We start from the raw sequence: 26624 nt of genomic DNA, 5'->3' as shown, positions 1-26624 counted from the left end.
ATGATTTTTAGAAAGGGTCCGCAGTTTTTACCAGACTCCTTAAAGGGTCTATATCACACACACACATATAAAGAAAGAAATCTCAAAGAAGTCATTCCAGAAAATGTTTTGAGTAAGGACATGGTTGAAGCATGTGTAAAAACTCTCAAGGTGACTACTTTAAGAGATGGCTCTAATTTTGATATGTATATTCAGTAATTTAATCACAAGAAAGTCTGGCTTTATCCCAAGGGCAGCATAAACTATTGTACAATATCCTGGAAAACAATAGACCATCGGGGAAAAGCCAGTTCTGCTTTTCTAAAATCAGCACAGTTTCACTAAGCACATCTAGGCATCCCACCTTATGCCTTAAGGATCTCAGGCACATCTTGGAAGGTCAAATCTTGTTCTTATAAATCATGCCAACAGCAAAAATTTGCAGTATGCAGAAAGCCAGCTTTGGACCTAGGAAAATTTGGGTTCAAGTGTAGCCTCTTACACATACAGCAGGGGGGACACTGGCAAGTCAATTAATCTCTCAGTGCTCTAGGCAACTAAGATGAAAAGTTCCCCTCTCCCTCTATCCAAAAAAAAAAAAAATCTCCTTATGTCCCAACATTCCAGCTTAGTTCAAATAATTCCAATGTACTTCTGCTTGATTTTGCAGTCAAATGACATTTCAGAGGAAATGCCCAATATACAGATTATAGAAGAGGTAATTTGCTTATGGTTAATCTCCTCTCCATCATTTAAATAGATTGCGGAGTAAATTTCAGTTCAACAAGCAAGATCACTTACAAAGGGAAGTGCTCTTCTAGAGGTACTCATATTGCCAGTGGAGGAGAGAATATTATAGCACAGACAATTCTTAAGGTTATATGCCAACTAAAATATGACTCACAGACCCCTACTAAGACTCCCAGTTTTAGGGATCCCAGTGCCTCAGTTCCCTTTTAGTAGTCAGATCATTTTTTTTAAAGAAGAATATGTAATTCAAAGTTATAGCACAAACATACAAGCATTCCTCTGCTCAAAACAGTAGGCATAATCTTCCCAATTCCCTTTATTGAGCTCCTTGAGAAAAGAGGCCTTGATTTTTGTTGGTTTTTTGACTATTTGCCTTTCTTTATATCCTCAGCACTTAGCACATAGAAGGCAATTAATAAATGCTTAGGTGACTGATGCTTTCTGCAAGCCTGCTGATGTCACCTGCTGGGATATTTTGTTCTGTGTCTATCTGTCTCTTCTATCAAGATGCTATAACCATGTGTTGCTGTACTCCGGGACTGGTAGTAGATGGCTCTTCTCCTGAGCTGCTATTTCCACTGTTTCCTTCCCTGCTGAATTATGGCTGTGCTGTGCCTTCTTCCCTGCAGAGGAGTTATTGTAGGTCTTTTTATGAGTCAGCCCATACATGGCCTTGGGTCTTTTTCATCTCTTTTATTAGACAGACCTATAGCAAATACAATACTTCCCTATCAGTGGGAGCTCTTCCTGACTCACTTGATATATGGGTTGGGGTAAGGAAATTAATTTCATCTCTCATTTTGTTCTTTGAAAACAGGGGCAGTTTTAGATTAGCCTTAGGGTATACTAAGGGACTTTTCTGGAGTGATGAACTAACATCCAATACAGGTACCCAGATCATCACTCCCATCACGTTGGACAGGGAAGGATTGACAATCATCAGAATTTTTATGCATCTATTTTCCCATACCCTATCTGAAATCTCCTAAAGAGAATTTTTTAAATGGAAAATTGGGAAATATTGGGAAGTTTTTGCTACTAGAACTGACTGGACAAAAAGAGTCTATTTGTCAGGCACAAAACCTTAGGAGAACACTGTGTAAATATGGGTAGAGAAGGGAGAATTGAGTTAAGTTCCACTGCCTTAGATGTTTTACCCAAGGACTAGTAGTAAAAACAACTAGGTTTGAAGCCCGTCTTTGTCACTGTCTGACCTTAGGCAATTCACTTAACTACTGTGATCTTATAGGCTCCTCATTTGTAAAATGAAGGAGGTTTGGAAAAGCCAGCCACTAGGTTCCTTCCAGATGTTGTGATACTTAGTATATGCTTTCCCAAGGTCTCAGGTTCTTCAATGGTAAGGTAAGTGGGGAAGACTGGATGACCTCTGCCTGTGAAGAGAGAGAGAGAGAGAAGAGAGAGAGAGAGAGAGAGAGAGAGAGAGACAGAGACAGAGACAGAGACAGAGACAGAGAGACAGAGAAAGAGAGACAGAGAGAGAGACAGAGAGAGAGACAGAGAGAGAGAGAGACAGAGAGAGAGAGAGAGAGAGAGAGAGAGAGACAGAGAGAGAGAGACAGAGAGAGAGAAAGAGAAAGAGACAGAGAGAGAGAGAGACAGAGAGAGAGAGAGAGAGAGAGAGAGAGAGAGACAGAGAGAGAGAGACAGAGAGAGAGAAAGAGAAAGAGAGAGGGAGAGAGAGAAAGAGAATATGCCCATGGTTCCATGGCTGACTAGTGATAACAGCTATGAATTATGACTCTTACACAAGAACTGCTTTCTGCTACACCTTGATGCACTTACAACAATAATATATGTGTGTACACACATATGTGCATGCATGCATGCACATGCATATCTACACATGTACATATACACAGACATCTATATAAATGTGTATATAAATGCATATATGTGTGTATATGTATATGCATATTGTGTGTATATCTAGTCTGAACTAAATAATATATACATGTGTTTATATATTTTTGATATACACAGGCTGAATCCAAACCTTATAAATATAATCATATGTATGTGCATGCACACACATATGCAAGTGTAGGTACATACTTAATGTATAAATGTGCAATGCACAGGTGCATATACATATATGTAAGTGTGCATATGTACATATATACACAGTCTGAACCAAAGCCATACACCCACATGTATTTATACACATATACACAAAAACATGTATGTGTATATATGTATATTCAGAACCCAAATCATGCAAACATATGCATACAAATGTGTACACTTATGTATACACACATACACAGATAGAATCGCATGTGCATTCTATGTATGTGTTGCATAGTATATATGCATATGCGCAGATATGTATGCATGCATGCCTATATATACACAATGCACATGATAAATATATACTACATATGCATATGTGTGTATGCAATATAATACATATATGCACTCACATGTACATGTGAATACATGTGTTGTATGTGTATACACGTATGTGTGAGTTCAGACCTGCCATTTCATGAGTTCAGGGAAGCCTAGTTTGGCAACTCCTTTATAATATATAGTTGTAGGGAGTTGACCAGAGCACTGAAAGATTTGAGGTTACTCCGCTGGCCTGTATCACAGGTAGAACCTAACTCCAATGCCAATTCTATCCACTATGCCAAATCTGAGGTCACAGAGTCTAGTTAAAAACACACATAGAAGTGTGTATATATATGTATACACATACATATATATATATATATTTGTGTACACACAGAAGCATATGTGTATATATACAAATGCATGTATATGTATGTGTGTATATTTTGAAAGACTGTGACAACTTCAGAGAGACAATTTCATTTATCACATTCATTTCCCTTCATTCGACAAGAAATCTGAACTGTTTTTCCCCCAAAAATGCCTTATTCCTTTATCCCAATCACTTAATATTTTCCCTTGTACCCTACTGATTACATCTCCTCTCTGTCTCCTTTTCTAGATAAGTAGCATTAGCTCACTCTTCTCCACATCTCAGTAACTTCTCCCAGATGGTTATCATTGTTAGTGTTGATGAGAATATGTGGGAAATAAGAAAACTTGAAGAGACCTTATGGACCCTGGTGATGTGAAAAAAAATATTTGAGAATTTACCTAGTTAGTTGTGAAGATAACTAATTGAGCTGTTCATTACTCTTTGAGTAATTGAATCAGAAGTTTAATTAGATGATTGTGTTTAGATTAAAGTAATTATCTAGCAATTCATGTTACTCTAGACGGGTTTGTGTAGACTGAAATTTACGTGGGAGCATCATTCACACCCCTTGGTGGACAACTGATTTGTTATTCATCTGGAAACACAAGCCCATGGCAGGAACAGAATGAATAGTTGTGGAGTCTGACTTGAGATTCTTGAAACAAATTATTTAGAGGGGTTCAGCGAGGGAACCCTCAAATCAGTGTAATGATTTCCCTAGTCAAAAACAGAAGTAAAAGAGATGAGAGAGAACCAGAGGGAGAACTAGGAAACATATGTGCCCAGACACTCAAGAACATTGTCATCAAAAGATTCACTTGGAACAGAAGCTCACTAACATAAGTGGTTTCCTGAGCATCTCTGGAGTGAAATCTCATCCTGAAGGGGAAAAAAAAGGGGACATTGATTTGGTAACAGCAAAAGAAGTCAACATGTGGTTGTGTTCAATGGGCCACAAACCCGCCGTCCCCTTTTAAAAGGATAATGGTCTTTGGCCATAGTGGTTTAACTTCTCCTTAAAATAGGGGTGGAGAGTGATGTCATTTTCCACTGGATGCCAACTGGGCTTTTAGAAGGGCTGAACTTCTAAACAAAGAACCAAGCAGTTAAAATCTGATTCATTACCTGATCCCACTCACTGAAATCTCAACAAATGAGCCTATGGATTCACAATTCCCAGAGTGGTAACTTCCTTCGGAGTGGACCCTAAAATGCTTGGGAGGACTTGGGAGGTTAACAGGCTGCACAGCCATACGGAGTTCTAACCAGTGATTTGAATGGATTATAAAGTTAGATCTGGAGAGGAGGAGGTGAGATACCTTCCTTCTCTCCTGTCTGCCTCTCCCTCTCCTTCATTTTCCTGTGCAAAGGAAGGTAAATTTGGATGCCCAAAAGTTGTCCAATTGACTTGGATTTTACTGCTCCCTTCCCTTCCTTTCCCTTCCCTTCCCTTCCCTTCCCTTCCCTTCCCTTCCCTTCCCCCTGTCATGTCTCCTATCTGCTCCCAAAACCTTAAACCTACTACACTCTAAAAGTCAGACTCCAAGGAGCCCCTGCCAAGAGCTCCTGGACCCCCCTAGCTTTATAGTGATTATCGATACTGACTGTTGCTGTTTCCAACCCAGCCTGATGTCTTTGTTTTTCTTTACCTCTTTAAAGGGACTGTGCCCTGACTACTTCTTAAACAGGCCTATTCAATGAATGGGCATTAACTCACCCTAAGTGAGTGCCTGCAAAGACCTTGACCTAAAGGGCCCAAGGTCTCCCACTCCATCCTGGCCCATCTCCAGTGATCCTGAGGAATATCAGGTCACTGGATTCAGATAGCTCTGGAGGACAAGTGAGGCTGGTGACCTGCACAGCCCTCCCTCACTCAAAACAAAGTCAAGTGCAAGTCATGTCATCATTTCTTTGATGCCATGGTCTTCTTTGGCAACGAAGGATGAACATGAAAGTTAGATCTGGAAATGACTTTAGAAACCATGGGATCCAATCCCCTTCATTTTACAGACAAGGGACCCGAGGCTAAGAAGTTGCTATATCTCTGAGTAACTGAGGTGTGGCTTGAACTTATGTCTCCCTGAGTCAACATTCAGCACTTTATCCTCTATTATGTACTATCCTCTATATTGCCAGCTCCTAAGCATGAGAAAAATGTGTTTGGGATAAATAGAATGCAAAATGCCCTGGAACTGACCATTTGAAGATGAATTCAGTTGAAAAGATGGAGAAAGACTTTGGGGAGAAAACTCTGATGGGAAGACACAAGACTTTGGGCTACTGGTTTCATGGGCATAGTCTCTTGACCATTAAGAGGTCTCTCTGTCTCTGTTTCTTTCTCTATGTCCTCTATCTCTATCTGTCTGTCTCCAGACACTTTCTAACTGTGTAATCCTGGGCAAGTTATGTAGCCCATCTTCTTCAATTTCCTTAATTATGAAATGGAAATCTATCTCCTAAGATTGCTCTGAGGATCAAATGAGATAATATTTATATAAAGTACTTAGTACATAGTAAGCATTTAATAAAAGCTTATTTCCTTCCTTCCTATCCCTATTTCTATCCTTGGAAGCTAGATAAGAGATTCAGTTGCTTTTACCTGCTGAAGATTCAAGTGCTGTTAATACTCATAGGATCATAGATCTAGGGCTAGAAGGAACTTCAGATACTAATCTGATCCCCTAATTTTACAGATGAGGAAACTAGGTTCTAGGGAGTTTCAGTGACTTGTCTAAGGTCATTTAAACATTGAAATTCAAAGAAGGGCTTTGAACCCTGTTCCTCTGACTTTAAAGCCAGACATCTTTACATTATTTCAAACTCTTTAAATTCTGAAGCCCTGAGCCAAAGTCTCTTTCACACAACCTTTGTTTTCCTTCTGTAGAAAGAACATTTTGAGGAGTCATGATTTGGAGAGAAGAAAGTCTCTGCATAACTTTGCTTGCAGGCTTAGAATTTTAAATTAGGTGACTGACTTCAAAGAGAGAAGAAACAAGATGTCTTGAATTATCTGACAATTCCTAGCCCAGTCAGATTCCCAGAATAAAACACCCAGGAAGGCTTTTGTTCTCCCTCTTGCTTATGCTTGGAATGTCTTCTTTCCATTTCTTCATGAGGTTGAAATCCAACCCAGCCTTTCAGACCCAAATAAAATGCAACCACCCCCGAAAGCCTTCCCAGCATCATCCTTGTTAGTCATGGCCATGGTTGGGTCTTACAGAACATAACCGTGATGTCCAACAGAATTATCGTTGAGTCACAAAACTTTATCCTTTCATTTCAGAATTATGTGAAGTTCCAGTTGGAAGATTCTCCTAAGCCAAATATACTGCTTTTTAGATGAAATGTAGACTGTTTTGGTTTGATGAAAACTCATTATTTTTGCTTTACTCATGTAACTTTAAATCCCAGTTATTTAATTTTCCTTTTCATTATGAGCCTTTGAAATTGGCCACATTCTATCTACCTCTCATATTAAATGATCAGGGACATTTTTACCCTCCTCTTATTTTCAGTGTTAGTAAGGCTGAGTTGCACAAAGTTTTTAAAACTTTGCCAAATCCTTCCAACTGAACTCACTTTGCCTTGTATCTAATTATTTTCTAGAGCACTAATTTGTTTTTAAAAATTTCAACTAAGTTGTTCATATTTTATCAATTTCCAGAGGTACTCTTTCCTCCCTTATGTATTCTGGTTACCAAATGGTAATATATTGGCTTGTATCTCATTCGGTAATTCTTTGATTTAATCACTAGAAAGTCTAGATTTATCCCAAGGGCAGTGCAAATTATTGTACAGTATCCTGGAAACCAATAGCTCACCTGGGAAAGGTCAGTTTTGGGTTTCCTAAAATCTGCACAGTTTCTCTGGCATCTAGTCATCTCACCTTATAAATTAAGGATTCTGGGCTCATCTTGAAAACCCAAAATCTTGCCAACAGCAAAAATTTGTAGTATGCAGAGAGCTAGTCTTAAAGCTCGGAAGACCTAGGTTCAAGTGTTATCTTGTATACACACAGGCTGTAGAAACCTGGACAAGTAAATTAAGCTTTTAGTGCTCTAGGCAACTAAGATGAAAAGTTCCCCTCTGCTGCACTTTCCCCCACCAAAAAAAAGAAAATGTCCCTTGTGCATTTTTAGAAGGATATTCTTTATCTAGGAATTCTTTATACCAGTGAAATCACAAGTCTAGTCAGTTCCCTACTTGCCTCACAGAATTACTTAATGATTAAAACAAGTTAACACATAATACTATGTAAATATTTTTGAAAATTGCAAAACTTTTTTTAAATGAATATAGTGGTCTTTAATAGACGAAATAACTATACCGATGTAAATGGAAAGAACAGCACAGACTACAAACAAACAGACTAAACAACAAAACAACAAATGAAAAGAATGAAACAGCTAAAATTAAAAACTAAATAGTGTGTAATGAAAATTACATTTCTCCTGGAGAAAAACACAAGAAAATGTGCCTTAATCCTTGTTTGCTGAGGTGAGGGATTATGGGTGTGGAACACTGCAAATACTGTCAGTCTCAGATGATATATTGGTTAGTTTTTCAGAGAAAAACCCCCCCAAAACTTTTTACCTCTTTCTTTGTTAAAAGAGAATTTCTGGTAGGGGAAATGGAGAGACACATCTTGAAATGAAGTTAATATGAAATATTTTTTAATGAATCAATAATTAAAAACAATAAATTTCTTCTTAATTTTACATCTTTAGATTTATAATGAATTTTTATGCAAATATCCCTGACCATTTAATATAATGGAGGTAGGTAGGATGTAGCCAATCTCAAAGACCTGTGATGAAAGTGGAGATGACTGTCATCTATTTATCTATCTATCTATCTATCTATCTATCTATCTATCTATCTATCTATCTATCTATCTATCTAATAATGACAGACAATATTTATTATGCTAGGAAAAATCATGAAACTTGAGTGCCAAAACACAGTTAACATTTTACCCAGTTATAAATGTGTCCCAAACAAGAAGGAAACGGAAGAGTTAATACTTGCCTTGTAACTAAAGACCACACACATGCATCAAGGACAGACTGGTGAATTTTCCAGATGGAATTTGGAACATTCCAACATATTTTTGAACTTGAAATCATCCTCCACCCTTCTCCATGATCAAACAGGATCATAATGCATATCAGTGTTCCTGTCTAGAATTGCTGGAGCACAAATTTCAAGCTAGCAGGGACTTTAGAGGATATCTAATCCAACCTACACATTTAGAAAAAAAAGTTTCATTGATGTGTTTTGTCTTTAAATTAAACACATTTACAGATTATTCCAAATTTCATGAGAGATTTTTTGTAACAATATAAAACAGTTAAATAAAACAAATAATGCAGTGATACTATCTGGAAGTACATGCCATATTTCACATCTGTATCACTGCCAGGTCATAACTCTACTTTTAAAAAAAAAAATAACAAATCTATTTTCTCTTTTTCACTCCCTACTTCATTAAAAATAAAATAAATAAAATGTTTCATAATAAATATGCCTAGTCAAGCAAAACAAAATTCTCTCAATAATTGTATACAACCTATCTCCATCTTTGTATCTATGTCCATGTCCATATTATTATCCACATTTGTATCTAAATCTCATTCTGTAAATGAGGAAATTAAAGGTCAGAAACATTAAGTGAATTGCTTAACTTCTCCTACTTAGATAATGGCAAGTTTGAGATTGGAGCCTGGATCTTCTGACTTTAAATTCAGTATTCTATGTACAATGTCATATGACAATCTCTATCATAGGAATGATGACATCATATTTTTTTTTAAATCATAGAAATCAAGATCTCTCAAAATAATTTGGCATCATTGATATTTGCTGTTTTCTTTGTGATGGCTGTTTTTTAGAAAAAGTCTCTACAATAACATATCACATCTCGTACCTCCAAGCTTTTGCAGGGTACATTTCCTATGCCTCTAATAGTTTCAGTTCTCAGCCCTTTTGGAATCTCTAGCTCCCTTCAAGACTCAGAAAGACTTTCTTTCTACATGAAAATTCCTGTCTCCAGTAGCCATAAGATCATTGAGGGCAGGGTCAATGAAAGATGATGAGACTTGTCAAGGTTCCAGGGCTAGTATGTGTCAGAGACTTGAACATAAAACCGAGATCTTCTTGATTCTGAGTCCTATCCTCTACACACTATGCCACCCTGGCATTCATGAGCTTAAAATAAAATAATTAGACTAAAAATATTTATAAAAGGTGGTGATAGGTGAGTAAACTTAAATCCTTATAACTTTCAGCATTCAAGAGAATGATGATATTCATTAATAAGGCAAATTCAGGAAGCTATTCATATTTATATGGTCTAAGCACTTTACAATTATCATCTTAGTTCATCCTCACAACAACCGTGGGAGGTAGGTGGCATTATTACCTTTATTTTACTGATGAGGAAACTGAGGCAAATAGAGGTTACATAGCTAATGAGTGTCTGAGGCCAGATTTGAACTCAGGTGTTACTGAAACCTGGTTCCCAAATCCCATTAGGTATGAGGGCAGAGGGGTAAAGGTAAGTCTTTGTCTAGACCTATTTACGTGACAGAAAATGAAGAATTTGCAAAGGGTTATAGACACTTTTAAACATCCATATATTTACTTTCTGGGTTTGACTATGAAGAAAACTTTAGGCAAAATGAGTGTGACGTTCAAGAAGAGGGAAGAAATAAAACTACAGCTGCAGCAACAAAAAAAAAAAATTATAAAAAACAGAAACCAAGAAAATTTTGGAGGAGGGGGTGGTTTTTGTTTGCACCTCATTTTAATTTACTTTCCTTTTTATTGCTGGAGAACAATAGTCATATGAAGGAAATTTAAATGTACAGCGGGCTCACTTACAATTATTCTTGGAACCTCATGATGAATGAGATGACGACTGGAAAGGAGAACTGTTCTCCTGGAAACAACCATGTTATCCTTTGTGCTAGGATTGGGCAGAGTTGTGGGAGTTTTATTTGGAGTTTCAGTTGTTGGCAAAATTAACATAATGCCATGTGCCCTTAGCCTCAGGACTTGGAAATCTTAATGGGTTTTGATTTTATATAAATATTTTTTTGGGGGGTTGTACTTGGATATTTAAAAAAAAAAAAGCAACATTAGCATGGTATGGTGGAAAGAGCCCTGAATTTCTAGGATCTGCCACTTCTTAACCTGTGTGATCTTGAAAAAGTCTCTTATATTCCTGGGGATTCAAGTTTCCTCATCTGTTAATAAGTTGTAAATAAGACTCAGTGATCATGGAGGTTCCTTCAAGGATAAAGTCTATGTTCTTATACTATATTATTCTTTCTGTGTCTGTTTCTGTCTCTTTCTAACTCTGTGTCTGTTTGTCTCTGTCTCTGTCTCTCCTCTATTATCTATCTGTTCATCTATCTATCTATATCTATCTATCTATCTATCTATCTATCTATCTATCTATCTATCTATCTATCTACTATACTAATATTATAATACTATTATCACGTTCAAGCTCTGCCTTAACTTCTCCAAATGTTAGAGAATTATCAATCATGGATCTCCTCATTTGACCGTATTCTGTGGATAAAGACTTATTTATTGGAAAGTATTTAGTCTCCATGATTGAGTTCCAATGATAACACCCATATGAAAGGTAGAGGGACATGTAAGGGGAGGAGATCTAGAAGGGTAGGACAAGAAACACCAGAACTTCAGAATTAGAATAGACCTCAGTGGCAATAGAGCCCAATTCCTACTTGAAATACGATACTGCCTGTAGACTATTGGAAGAGTTAACCTTTAACCTCTTCCTGAAAGCTTCAAATAGCAGGAGAGCCAGTTTCTACCCAAGGCAGTTCATTATTTATAGCATAGTTCCAGAGTAGCAGAGAAGCAACTAGGTGGTGCTATAGAGCATAGAGTGCCAGGTCTTGAGTCAGGAAGACTCATCTTCCTGAGTTCAAATCTGACCTCAGACACTTACTAGCTGTGTGACCCTGAGCAAGTCACTTAACACTGTTTCCCTCAGTTCCTCATCTGTAAAATGATCTGGAAAAGGAAATGGCAAACCACTGCAGTATCTTTGCCAAGAAAATGAAGAATTGGATATGACTCAGAAACAATAATAAGAGTGGGAGATCTTAACCCCAATTCAACTAGATTCCTGACTGGTTAGAGTGCTAGATTAGATTTAGGAAGACCTGAATCCAAATCCAGCCTCAAATCCTTACTCTTTGTGGGACTTGGGACAAATCCAGAGAGACTTAATTTCTTTCTGCCTCAGTTTCCTAATTTGTAAAATAGAAATAATAATCACACCTATTTTTCAGGGCTGTTGTAAAGGTCAAAGAAAAGAATATTTGTAAATTACTTTGTTCTATATATACTCTCTTCCTCCTCTTCTTCATTATCACTATTATTTATTGTCATTTATTATTGTTATCATTAGTGTCATGCACTCATTTGGCAGTCTAGTGAAGCATATAGATGATTTTCCCGAACAATAGTTTATAAAATCAAAGATGTGTTTTTTTCCCATCCAAGTTCCCAGATCCCATTAAATTTATCTATGAACCAAGGTTATAGGCCCCAGGTTAAGAACCCCTGCTCTACCCATGCACTGAGAAGTGAGTTGAACTAAGAAAACAATTTATATAATGATAATGGTATAAAGAGAGAAACAAATAAACAAACAGACAAAAACTTAGGAAGAACTTAGAATGCTGATCAGCATAATGATAATTCCTGAATTCAAATAAATGAAGATGAAGCGGGCCACTCACCTCCAGAAAGAAAAACAGTCATTTTAAAATTTGGAAATCAACATACTGATGGATATGGTTAACATGGGGATTTGTTTTGTTGGATGATTTAGATATGGATTGAAGGATTATTTTTTATTTGCTCAATGGGAGAAGACAGGGTGTAAGGGGAAGATTAATCCAAAAATACTTATTTATTTAAAAAAATTATTAATTGACAACAAAAAGAAATCCTTCCCCTAAACTGTTAGAAAACATTATTCTTTATCTTAAAACTAGCCTAAATTGCGCCTTTTGTAATATCTATCTACTGGTTCTAATTCTTCTTTGGCCAAGTAGAACAATTTTATTCTTTCTTCTCACTGACAGCTATTCAAATACTGTCAATTGCTTCTTTTTGCATCCCCTGTGCTTGGCACAAAATAGGCTTTTAGTACATGTTTATTGACTCACTGGTGGAATTTAGTTCTCATGGCCCTGCTGAGTAGTTTCTGTGCTAATGGTTCCTGTTTCTAAACTTTTGGGAAGTCCTTCCTTCCAGTCAGTCTAAATTGACTGCTTTGCAATGTTTACACAGTTCCTTTGCTTGCTTTTCATAAAGCCTGAACTCACCACTCTTGATGAAACTGCCTGCTTTCCTCCAAACGTTTTCCCACATATCAACAGATTTCCTACAATGCGGTACCCAAGATGGAGAGACATTCCAGATAGGACTTGATCAGAGGAGAATAAAATGCCATGTTTCTTATTTTAACCTAAGATCTCATTCAATTTCTTGGCTGCCACATCATGCTGTTGACTCTAATTGAGTTTGTCATCCACTAAAAGTCCCAGATTTTTCTAATGGAATGCCATCTGGCCTATACATCATTCATCTTGCACTTGTGAGGTCAACTTTCTTAAACCAAGTGTAAATATAAGTACTTCTCTCGAAAACATTTCATCTTCTTTGAGTCAACCTATCTTAGCCTGTTAATATTATTCTGAATCCTGACTTGGTCCTCTAGTGTGTGAGCTTATCTCCCAGGTTTTATTGACTAGCAAATTTGATGAGTATGCTACCTAAATTATTGGTAAATAGTACCTTCAAGAAAGTTCTTTCAGTGGAATGCATCTAGAATATTTGAATTAGGAAAATCAGACTGAAGAATAGGAAATAGTTTTCTGTTTGGCTCAGACTTCTCTAAGAGAGGAACAAATTGACTCTCCAAATCAACTTTGGAAAAATAAAAAAAAAATCATTATGTCTCTATTTCATTATCTGTAAAATACCTGCTTTTCCCTGATTCACAAATTGTTGCCAACAGCAAATGTTATCATGAATGTGAAATCCGTTTTCAAAAATATGAGGATTAGGGTCATAAGTATAGAGGGGGATCTGAGATTGAAGGGTGAAAAGGATTTTAGAAGTCATCTGGCCCAAACTCTAAGAAACTGAGGCACAGAAGGTAAAAGGAATTGTTGAAGGTCATGTTGCTAGTGTCAAGTATATGATCAAAGTCAGGGTCCTCCATCTGGGAGTCAACAATCTTTTGACCAAAGAACACACCTAAGTCAAATCTCCATTTGAAAATTAAAGCCCAGAGAATTCTTAAATGACTTCCCCAAGGTCACATAATTAGCCAGGAACAGAAGAAGGGTTTATAACCAGGCATTCCTGACTTTCGGGACAGTACTGTCTTCACTAAGTCATGCCTCTGAGAGCAGATCATCACTTTGCCTTTATGCAAGCAATGTGGAAATGACTGTTTTCTCATGGGAAGAGACAAGGCAGATGAAAATAATACAAGAAAAGAGAAGCAATGAAAACAAGGTACAAGTACAAACCAAACCAATGTCTCAGTTAGGGAACAGATGTCAAAACAATCATCAAAGAAGTAGGTTTCTCAATGAATATGAAAAAAGAAGTGGTATACACAGGGGAAAGAAATGAGAGAAATGAACTTTTCAATTTGCTAAAATTGCTGAAACTTGAAGGGGGTGCGGGAATCCCAATTATTTGAAATTGAAACATGTAAGCAAAAGCCTATGGAACCTTTATAATTTTAATTACCCACCCTTCTGTGAACTCACCCATATGGGGAACTTCCTTCACCATTGTAGGTTGGCTCTGCTCTACCCCAAGCAACCGAAAGTCTGTAAGTCTTAAAGAATTTTCTTGATGTCTTCAAATCAAAGCTCTAAAAGAGTTGTTGGGGCCCTAAAAGGTTAAATAATTGCCCTGGGTCACATGATTAGTATCAGACATTTTTGAACTCAGGTGTTCCTTTTAATCTATCATTCCATCCACACAACTGCCTTTATGGAAACTTGGTAGCATAAAGGATAGTGTCAGACAAGGAGTCAGGATGCTCAGAGATGGAATTCTGCTTCAGACACTAGGTGACCCTTTTCAAGCCACTTAACATCTCTTAGCCTCAATTTTCCCATCTGTAATATGGAATTAATAACAGTACTCTACCTCACAGGGCTTTTGTAGAGTATGTAAATGTGAATGTATATATATATATACATATATGTATATATATACACATATATATGCACACACATGTATACACATATATATAGTATATAATATATATAATATATATAATAGATAAAAATGTATATATAATATGTATATACTCATATGCACACACAATACATAAATGCATTCATGCACAATACCCAAGACACACACACACATGCACACACATGCTTACACATACACCTGCATATACACATATCATATGAAAAGCTCTATATGTGATATATGTAAATATATTTATATACACTTGTATACATATATGTATATATGTATGTGTCTACATAACATATATGTCAAGTACCATATCAATGTTAACAACATTTCTCAGAGCAGTATCTACAATGAGACCTAAGGTAACAAAACTCCTTTTAGCAATGATTTTGCCCTAGGGCAACAAAACTCCTTTTTAGCAATGAAACAAATAACCCAGCCACCTGGTTAGCAAGAATAATTTGCTAAATTAGCTCCTGCCTATCTTGGCGCCATCCTTTTTACTCCTTTGTTGTGCTACCACCCTCCCTCCTCACCAGTTCCTCCCACCTCTGCCCCATGTCTCTCTACCTTCACCACAACGACTGACTTGGTCTTTGAAATACTGATTTAAGGGCCCATTTGTGCCACTTGCCCATGTCCCAGGTTTGCTAGCTACAGCTTTATATTTTTTCTGAATGTCCCTCCAGATGCTTTGCAGGGGGACATTTCATATCAGATTCTCATCATTACTACTTCTCAACTGGCTTGTTTCTGTTGGCTCCATTGGCAGTTCCTTAGAGAAAGCAATTAGTGGAGAGGAGATTTGATCGATTTGTTTTTTCTTGTCTCCCCAAGTTTTCTTTGTCATTTTCCCAACCTCTTTGAAAAACTGGAATAAAAATTCAGATACCCTTGCCACACTAAATATAAATATAGCTGCCAGACTCTGGTATTATTTTCCAGTGTGTTTTGAAACTTTACCTTATGGGGACTCATTTCCTATTTTTTTTTCTGTGTAACATACCAAGGTCTCCATGGAACATTTCCAGAATTCCCGAGGTGGAGACCATGCCCTGGAAAAATGGTAAAATTATAGGTGAATAAAATGAGTTTGAAATACAAATGGGAAACATATACAAAACACACACACACACACACACACACACAGCCTTTCTCATGCACTGCTTGTAAAAATGTGGCTTGACAAAAGATGTGAGGCATAATGGGATTTCAGCCATTTTCAACATTAACGAAAAGAATTCTCTAAGGAAATCAGGAAGATCTTTTTACCAACATGAGGCCAATCATTTCATGTACCAGAGGAAGGCCTCCCTCTAGCTCAACCTAAAGATTAAGATCTTCTGGAAATAATTCATTTCTTCACAAATTGTCTCCATCAAAGCTTTCTGGGGTCTGTAAGTCTAGAAGATAATTAACTTTTTAGAAAGATTTAGTGTGACCCTACCCCCTCCCAAAGTGACTGAGCCCTTTTCACATTCCCTGAGATTGAGCAACCACAAAGATGTTGAGTTACCATAGAAACAGATGTTCTTCTTTGACCTTGCTTGGATGCTGGTAGGGTGGGAGCGGTTGGGGATGGGGAGAGAGTGAACTAGCACACCACTCCCTTTTATTTTTTAGTGTGGGGGAAGCAGTGGGTGGATAGCGTATGAAAGCATCTTCCAAAAAGGCTAGCCCCTTCCCAGCTGTAAGGATCCAAGATCCTCAGAGAAATTCTTAACTCTGGGGCCTGTTGGCAGGCTCTGGACTGAGAATTGACTCCAGCTGTAGCATGCCTGGAGTTCTGTGAACCCTTTCCTGACAGGCCACATCCTGTCTTTTTTGGGGGGAGTGAAGAAATAGTTCAGAAAGAAAGACCTTTTCATTGCTATGTCTCTCAGGAATCAGTCCCCTTGAAGAGGAGAGCAGACCAAGTACTGGAGGCAAAGAGATGACAAGAAATGGGGGCTACCTTCAGACAGCATCAAGCTAAATAGGATGGTCTTGAACCAAAGTCAAAGGTGAAGAACTAAGGAATTATGACAGCCCCTGTATAACACAAATGATTACTGCTGTGCATTTAGAATTGCCACTTACTTATAGATGACATTTATAAAGCCTTGTTTAGATGATATTTTTAGTTGTTTCAATGTTTGCAAAATTTTTTACATTATGCTATTTTATTTGTTCTTCCCTTATAATTTCCATTTTACAGATGAACAAACTGAGGTAAATAGTTAAAAGACTTGCCCAGGATCAAACAGCTAGTAAGTGCCTGAGACAGTATTCAAACTCAGGTCTTCCTGACTATCTTTCCTTATTAGGGAGGCTGAGGATTGGAAGTAAAATTGTCTCATCCATATGGCCTTTCATTGATATACTAAGAAAGCCAGAAAAAGATCTTGCCTCTATCACTTACTATCTGGATGACTTTCAGCTAGTTACTTAACTTCTAGCCTCCCTTTACTAATATTTAACATGAAATATTGGATTAAATGTATCCTAGGTCCCTCTCAGCTCTAGATCTATAATTTTGAATCCTTAGTCACTTTGTCTCTCTGAGTCTCTTTCTCCTTATCTGTAAAATGAGGTTGAACTAGATGACAATTGAGGTCTCTACTAGTTCTATATTTCTGACCTTTTCATCTTATCTTTATATTATTATGTATCATCTTACATATATATAATATATGTGGTATATATCATATATATATATCATCTTATCTTTATATTATTATAACCACTTAAAATACTATCATGTAGTCAATCCATCACCAACTATTGATTAAGCATCTACTATGTGTTAGCCACCATGAAAAGCTCTATGATAAGAGAAAAAGATTTTTTTCTCAGCTCAACTACTTTTCTTTTTTTCTTAGATGTATTCATTTTATTTGAGCAGGAACTTTTTATAATCCCATGTAACAAAAATCATGTATTTTGTGTTTAATATTACCTCTGCTCTTGTGTGAGAATGTATCTCCTAGCCATATTTGTGAAAGGCATATGATCTTCTAAATTTTTAATGATGTGATTTTTAATATTAATAATTTCCTTTAGAATTTCCCAGTTTTCCCAGTTATTATATTCTTAGATATTTTTTCAAAATTAATCTTACTGATATATTTTGTTTTTATATCTCAGATTTCTTTTTAAACAGAGAAAAAAATAAAAAGAGAGGAGAGTAATTCAGAACTGTGCCCAAAGGACAATAAAACTCTGCATACCCTGTGATCCAGTAATACCACTTCTAAGTCTGTATCCCAAAGAAATCATAAAAAAGGGAAAAAGAATCTACATGTACAGGAATATTTATAAGCAGTCCTTTTGGTTGTGGCAAAAAATTGGAAATGGAGGGGATGCCCATCAATTGGGGGATTGCTGAACAAGTTTTGGAAAATGAATGTAATGTAATTCTACTTGCTTTAAGAAATAATGAACTGGAGGGTTTTGGAAAAACCTGGAAAGATTTACATGAGCTGATGCTGAGTGAAGTGAGCAGAACCAGGAAGATATTGTGCACAGTAACTACAACATGGTGACATGATCAACTATGATAGACTTGGCTCTTCTCAGCAATGCAATGATCCAAGACAAATCCAAAAGACTCATGATGGAAAATGCTACCCACATCCAGAGAAAGATCTGTGGAGTCTGAATGCAGATCGAAGCATACTAATTTAATTGTTTTCATGGTTTTTCCCATTTATTCTGTTTTTTCTTTCACAACATGACTAATGTGGAAATGTATTTAACATAATTAATTATACATGTATAATCTATATTAGATTGCTTGATATCTTGGGGATAGGAGGGAGGGAGAATAATTTGGAACCCCAAATCTTATAAAAAGTGAATTCTGTAAACTATCTTTACATGTAATTGGAAAAAATAAAATAATTCTTACCTACTCCCCCCTCCCCCCAAAGAGAAAAATAAATAAATAAAAAATGTTTAAAAAGATGAATGCATGGAAAATTTCTGACGTCATATGTGGTATTTCATATCGCTGTAACTCCAAGTTCTAACGGCACATTGTTCACTTTTGACTTTTGTAGCTGTTGCCCTTTCCATTTACATTAATATAGTCTCTATATGTATTATTTTCCTTGTTCTGTTTATTTATTTTACATCAGTTCATGTAAGTCTTCCAATGATTCTCTGAATTTTTCTTACAGCCCAACACCATTCCATTGGATTCATGAACTACATTTTATGATTCTCCAATTAATGGGCATCAATTTTATTCTACACTTTTGCCACCATGAAAAATGTTATTATAAAAAGCATGATGTATGGGGACCCTTTCTTTTTCTTATTGATATTTTAATGTGTAGCAAAGTGTTAATAAACAATTTCAATGAAATCTTATCAGGCAAGCTCCAAACATTCACTTTTTTAGTCTTTGAAGATAACTTTAACTTGTATCTTTATTTTGGCTGATCTTTTATCTCCTGTACTTGGGAATCAGGATCTTAAATTTAGAGACTTTCATTTCTCCAATACCACCTTATTTTCTAGTGCTCTTTATGTTGGGGCCAACTGACCCGTAGCCTGGTCATCTATTTCCCTCTAAAGCATACTTGTGTGTGTGTGCATGTGCATGTGTTTATGTAAAGACTCTCCTTTTCCTACCCAGGCTAGAGGTACAGGGGTTGCTACTCCAACCCCATACTCTTTTCCCTCTACTTTCATAAAGCCAGATTTTTTTCTGTTCAGGTTTCTGTCTGACACCCCCTCACTCTTTCTCTGAGTAGCAAGTTGGTCTAACCACTGGAAGTTACTTTCTTTTGCTCCTTCTTCTAGTCTGCCTAGTCTATCTGAAATAGAACCCACTAGACAAGTTCCCATCCCTACTCAGAGCTCCAACCTTCTCGAACACTAAACTCTGCTTTCCTTTTGTATCTGTGAACCCACCCTAACAACCATTCATTGCTATGTGAGATAAGCTTTAGAAAACCCAAACCAAACAAAAATACTATAATAAATTTTGGACTATATTTGAGATTTCACTGGTTTTGGAGCCTTCTGGACCAGGAAAAACCTTTTGCCAATGCAGGTCAGTGCCTTCCCTCACCTTCCAGGTGAAGCAGCTAGGTGACAGGTAAGCCTCCAGTCAGGAAGCTTGAGTTCAGATTTGAACATATGGCTGGCTGTATGATCCTGGGCAAGTCATTTAAGCTCTATTTTCTTCAGTTTCCTCAACTGTAAAAGAGGGAGCACATCAGCACCTATGTTACAGAATTGTTGTGATGTTGTGATGATCAAACAAGATAATAATTTGAAAGTGTTTAGCACAACAGTACTTGGCACATAGTAGGGGTTTAAAAATGCTTGTTTCCTTTCCCTTCTGCTTCCTATCCTCTTGTAATTCTTTGTTTTATAGAAGTGCCTTGAGCCTTGAGAGATTAGCTCATTTGTCCAGGGTTACACTGCCTGTTTGTGTCAAAGGTAGAATTTGAATCCAGGTTACGACTGCTGCTGCTATTACTACTACTATTACTACTACTACTACTACTACTACTACTATTACTATTACTATTACTACTACTATTACTACTGTTACTACTACTACTACTATTGCTGCTACTACTGCTACTATTACTACTGTTACTACTACTACTACTATTGCTGCTACTACTGCTACTATTACTACTGTTACTACTACTACTATTGCTACTACTACTACTACTGTTAGTACTGTTACTACTACTACTACTATTGCTACTAAAACTACTACTATTACTACTGTTACTACTGCTACTACTACTACTATTACTACTACTATTACTACTACTACTACTACTACTACTACTACTACTACTACTACTACTACTACTTCTGCTACTACTGCTGCTATTTCTACTTATCCGACTCCACCAGCTCCAGCCCTCCCTCACTCAAAACAAAGTCAAGTGCAACTCATGTCATTATTTCTCTGATGGCATGGTCTTCTTCGGCAACGAAGATCTAACATACACACTCCTCCGGCTTGTATATTATAGCTGAGGTTTGCTAGACACTAGGCACATAGTACATACTAGACAGACATCATTCAAATTGATCCTCACAAAAACCTTGTGAGGCTGGTTTTATTATTTTTTTGCTTTTGTAGCTAGAGAGGCAGTATGGCACAGTAGGTAGAGAGCTAGGCTCAAACTCAGGAAGATGTGGTTTTAAGTTCTACATCTTATCCATATTGACCCTAGACAAGTCACTTAATTCTGAAAAATTAAGTGACTTGCCCAAGATCAATATGTGTCAGTTCAGTGTTAATTAAGAGAGAGAGAGAGAGAGAGAGAGAGAGAGAGAGAGAGAGAGAGAGAGAGAGAGAGAGAAGCAATGACCAGCTCTTTGAATTAACTTCTTATCCCTGTGAATTCCCAGACCAAAATTCCTTTCCCTGGCTTCTACCCCTCCCCTATATATTACAATGCAGGATCCCTTATGAAAATGCTTTTTTAATCAATGACTTTATGTACACTTTGTCCTTTGGTCCTCACAATAACCATGTAAGGTTATATCACCCCAATTTAGAAATCAAGAAAGTTATCATTAAACAAGCTGGGATTTGCCCATGGCCCAGAACTTCCTGACCCCGAGAGTTTTTCCTTCCATGTCCTTCTTCCTCTCCAAATCCCAGCTGATATTCATAGAATTTTTGTAAAGCATTTTATATATTATCTCATTTGGACTGTAAGTTATATGAAGACCCAATCTAGCTGTGTTTGGAGTGGTTCATCATCCAAAGTTTGTTCATAGTAATGGTCCTTGTTATCAGATTTCATGGGTGGAATACTCATACCAGTGAAGTCATAGACCTTTGAAATATTGACATATTGCAGACTACTGTCATGTCTGCCTAAATAAGGGATCTTCAAGCTTATGTTGGTATTATGGATTGACCTATGAAGTTAAATATTTAGAATAACATTTTAAATTTCTCCCTGCCTTTTTACCAGAATCCAACTGAAATCTCCTCACAACACTAAAGTATCATTTCCTTCACTTGATATCAGGCTTTACAGTTAACAAGGACCTTCATACATTGCCTCATCTCTAAAGCATCTCAAAGAATTCACGCCTTTCACCTCTCCCATTTCTTTTGGAGGGTGTGCATATGGACAACTTGGCTCTTTTCCCTGGCTTGATTGACCTCCCTGCTCATACATCTTCTGATCCAGATTTTATCTTTCAAATATTCACATTCTCTGTGTTAAAAAAGCCTTCCCCATTGACCCATTTAAAGAGACTTGTGCTCAGAATCTTCACATACAAAAGAAATTATATTTAACCTCATTTCTTGTTTTAAGCTGCATCCAGCTTTCCATCTCTGAGTCAATAAATCAACAAACATTTATTAAGTGCTTATATGTGCCAGGTACATTTGAAAGGCAGTGTAGCATACCAGATAGACTAAGAAGACAAGACAACCTGGCTTTAAACCCTGTCTGTGACACGTTCTGAACTATGTGACCTGGATCAAGTCACTTAACTTTTCAGTACTCTAGGAACTCTCTAAGACTCTGAGCTACAGCATATAAAGAATTCTTTTAATTGTAAAGGTCTAATAGAATCCTTATGATAGGAGAAAGAGAAGCAGAGAAGCATGGGGCAAGGAGGCTGGGGAAATTGATTCAAGTGCCAACTCTATAAATTATAGTATTTTCAGAGGAAATTTCTTCATCAAAGAATTCTCTGTATCAAGGTGGTCGCACACATAATCCTTATCTCATTTGTGTGTTAAGTTCTGGGATATAAGTATATATATATATATATATATATATATACACACATATATATTATATGTGATAAGTGAAACAATTGTGGCCCCTCAAATGACCAACGTTCTATCACGGTAGACAGTGGGTACATAAATGAGTATATACAAAGTGAATACAAGGCTATTTTTATTAAGTACATTGGGAAGTGTTATGGGGCAGTGCTGGTTAGAGGTTGTCAGATAGGAGAATCGGGAAACACTGACCCTCCCCATTCTATTTTCCACCCAATCTCAAAAGTGGCAGCTGCTCTCATTAGAAATGCTAATGCCAATACCTTTATATCCTTTTTGGACAAATCTTTGACATTTGTCTCAAGCTAACCTTTCTCCCTTTAGCTTTTGTCCTTCCATCTTTCAGCTGTTTCCTTACATTCTCTCTTCTCCCAAACTCCTATGTGCATCTGATCTCTGAAATTTCAACATATCCCCAATTGACAGTGAGGGCAAAAGTTTAAAAATAAGTATTTCTTTTAAATTTAATTTGATTTAATTTTAAATTTTAATTCTTAACTTTAATTTTAAAAATTTAAAGAAAAAATAAAAGTCATAGGATCATAGATTTAGAGCTGGAAGATCCTTTGAAGGTCATTCAATCCAATCCTTTCATTTTGCACATGAGGAAAGAGATGAAGTGATTTGCCTATGGTCACATAGCTAGTAAGTTTTTGAAATGGGATTCTCAGGTTTACCAGAGTCTCAGTCTATAAACCTCTCCAGCACAACATGTCAAGTCATATATTTTCATTATGTTGTCCTATCTTCCCTCCTCCTCCCTTTTCTTTTACCTCATCATCTCCCTACTAATACCATTGGTGTGCTGGAACCAGTTTCAAACTTCACACAAGTGCCAATCATTAAATTTCCAGTTGACAAATTCTTCAAATTAAGTTTATTTATTATTTTGGTGATTGTCTAGATTCAAAGAAGTTATGGAGGAAAATGTCAATAATGAAAATTAAACTCAAAAGCATATGATAAATATTCTCACTTTGGAAAATCACTTGTTAAATTAAATGTTTACTGACACATTCTTGACCATCATCTGCTGTAGCATCAGACATGCAGGTGAAATTCGATGCCTTCAAAACCTTAACCTTCTGTTCCTCCTGTAGTTTTGTTTTGGAACTATTTCTTTCTGTGCCAAGTGGTGTATGGCTGGGCTCACCCTGTGCTCTTATGGCCTAGTTCACTCACCTCTTGCCTTGCCCCCTGGATGCCATACTGTATCTCCTCCAGTAGCACATTTCACTCTTCTCATCCTCACTAGTAATGTTCACCCTAGCTTTCTCACTTACAGAAATTCATTTGACTGTCACAATTACTCTGGGGTGGCAGGTAGACCAAATATAGTTCCACTACACAAATATAGAAACTGAGGCACAGAGTGGTCCCCTGACATATCTCAAGTTCTGCAACTCTGTGAAGCCCTGGGACTATCATCCAGCTCTCTAGCCTCCCTGCCTCATGTTCTTTTCAATAAACAGCACTGCTCTTTCTCTTCCCGGTTAAGAACTAAAAGTTCTATTACTCGCATATTTCTTCCCTTTTTCTCTCTCTTTTAAAATAGAAACTTTTTAATAAACTTCATAATGATGAGATTTTGGCTCCTAAAGCACTGCCCTCAACTGGCTCTGTTCTTAAGCATCACTTTCCAACTCCTAATGAACCTTGGCCCTTGCCCCCATTTGGCTGCATCAGGGCTTGTCCACTGGATGCCCCTAATTACCATTTTCTCTATCTTGACTCCCACTCTGTCCCTTGGATCCGGTTTCCTGTTTTCCATCCCATTCCTTACCCTTTTCTCTTGCACTCAATTAATACCCTGTTCTTAGATATTAGGCTGGGATCATATTGAGTAACCACCACATTCTCTACATCTGGGTCATAGACATAGCTGGCCATTCCCAAACTTGGGGAATTGCTAAAGGCCTTCACGTCCTCCACTCAGACCAGATGCCTCATTCTATCCTTCTCTGCTATTCCCAGGGAGAAGAGTTCTTCCTCTTTATTATTCTAGCTGATAACAATAACTACTATTGAGATACAAGATCCCAAAAGCCTTACTGCAGTTCTAATTTTGGGGCATCCTGCACAATGTTTTAGGGTTTTCAAATCCCTTTGTATATGTTATATTATATAGTCCTATGAAGTATTTGGGCTGTCATCATCCTCATTTTACAGATAGGGAAACTGAGTCTTAAGGATTCTGAATAATGACTTGTCCAGAGTCATAGAGCTAGCAAGTATACAAGGCATGAGTCAGGTCTTCCTGACTCCAAAAATAGCATTATCTGCTGGGCCATCTAGTTTCCTCAGGAGAAGAATGTTGTAAATCTGAGAAACCTCTTCACCTTGTCAGGTAATCAAAATACAGTCTAGAGTTTGAAACTGCATGGGATAGTGGAGAGATCTAATGAGCATATTTAGAGAGAAATAAACGTTTTCTGGTGTCTTCTCCTTTTTTTTTTACCTTATTACGTATTTACGGAATAAAATAAGCATTTCCATAACATAGCATAATAAGAAAAGATGATTGTACATATCACTGCAAATCTACTAACCATTACTAGCTACTCCTTTCAAATATACAACAAAATTATCATAGAAATTTCTTTTATTTTTTTAACCCTCATCCCATCCCACCCTACAGATGGCCATTAGACACAACACAAATTCTTAGAAGTAGCTTTTGAGGAGTAGTGATTTTGTTACTTAAGAGAGTTAGACCAGAGGTTGGCTCTAGGCCATTGAATCAACAATTATCCAAAGGTCAATTAGCTTAAGGATCAGTTTTCTTAGTAACACATTTGCCTAAAATAATTAGAAGCATTTATTAACTTTAAAGCTCATGAAGATTAAATGGTACCTAGAGAAAATAAATTGGGGACAGGAAGCAGAGGTATAGTAGAAAGGATAATGGGGAGGGATCATAGAGGCACAGAGAATAACCTGAAAGGGAAACTGGGATGGAAGAGGTCAGTTCATTCTCTATTGTCTCCAGTCTCTTCCCCTATCTTCTTAGAGAGTCAAAGGTAACACGTTTGGGTCAATGCATGTTCTTCTTTACCTATGCTAGTGCTCTTTGTGTAGTGATATTAATGACATTAATCCAAGTTATAGAATTTCATATGTTTTTTTTTATTTTTTTAAGACCAGTCGCATGACTGAATTTTATTAAAGTAGATCTATGGTTGTTTGGCAAAGTGGAACTTTAAAGATTTGCTGATCGTTATAAAGTTATGTGATTTGCCAAAGGTTGCACAACCCATCTATGTGAGAGGCCGACCTTGAATTCAGGTCTTCCTGTCTATGTGTCTGAGGTCATTAACTAGTGTGTCACCCACATTTTAAAATATTTATTTTAATTTCTACTAAGAAAATATTTCTTCCTTGGCATCTCTTTATTATTAAAAATCCAGGCTACTTAAGTAAACTTCTGAATAAATTACCCAGGTAAAGGTAAGCGACTTTCCCAAGGCCATATAGTCAAATAGTGTCATAGGTGGGATTTGGATGCAATTCTTCTTGAATCCAGTTCTAATACATCTCCTGCAGCAATATTTAATCAACATGGCAAATATCCCAATAGTTGGCATCTGCACACAAATTAATCCAAATAAATTTGGGCTGTAGCCACTGACAAGTTGTTTTAAGACTTTCTAAGTGGCATCAATATTTCTTTCAAGGTGGGAGTGGCTGCTGACTACTGATGTCTTATATGTTGGCCTTCCATTTTTGCCATAAAAAATGGAAAAATGTGGCTTTTATAAAATGGGACTAATAAGATCTATAGTATTTATTTAAAGGATTATTGAGAGAATTAAATGAACCAATGTCAGTAAAATGCCTTCAAGCCAGGATGTAAAAGTCAGAGAGATAGATTAAAATACTATTGAATATTTACTACATGCTATACACTGTGGTACACCCTGGGAATACAAATGCAGGCAAAAAGAAAGATGGTTCATACCCTCAAAATAATTTACATTCTAATGTAGTAGTGGGATAAGGATTGTAAGTACTCATAAGGAAACAAGGTGGAAAGGTAGGGAAATCACAAGTTGATCAAAGAACTGATCATGGTTGGTCCAGGAACTGTTTCAAATGGAAATTCCAAGGAGG

At 36.9% G+C, this 26624-nt stretch overlaps 2 long non-coding RNA genes across 2 annotated transcripts in view; one reads left to right on the top strand and one right to left on the bottom strand.

Moving 5' to 3' along the window:
* LOC140534478 (uncharacterized) overlaps positions 1 to 16323 on the bottom strand; it is a 38536-nt gene extending 22213 nt beyond the window's left edge. Inside the window, exons 1-2 of the long non-coding RNA XR_011977328.1 lie at positions 16254 to 16323; positions 15701 to 15792 (exon numbers count right to left, since the gene is read on the bottom strand). This is a non-coding gene — a long non-coding RNA (uncharacterized lncRNA). The remainder of the gene's footprint in view (positions 1 to 15700; positions 15793 to 16253) is intronic.
* A 261-nt stretch (positions 16324 to 16584) lies between these two features.
* On the top strand, positions 16585 to 19087 carry LOC140531537 (uncharacterized). Its single transcript, XR_011976361.1, has 2 exons — positions 16585 to 16740; positions 17864 to 19087. It is a non-coding gene; the product is annotated as an uncharacterized lncRNA (long non-coding RNA).
* The last annotated feature ends 7537 nt before the right edge of the window (positions 19088 to 26624 follow it).

Source organism: Notamacropus eugenii, chromosome 3 (genome assembly GCF_028372415.1).
Source record: "Notamacropus eugenii isolate mMacEug1 chromosome 3, mMacEug1.pri_v2, whole genome shotgun sequence".
NCBI lineage: Eukaryota > Metazoa > Chordata > Mammalia > Diprotodontia > Macropodidae > Notamacropus > Notamacropus eugenii.
Note: the sequence above shows the minus strand (reverse complement) of the source record. Positions and strands in the feature narration are given on the sequence as shown.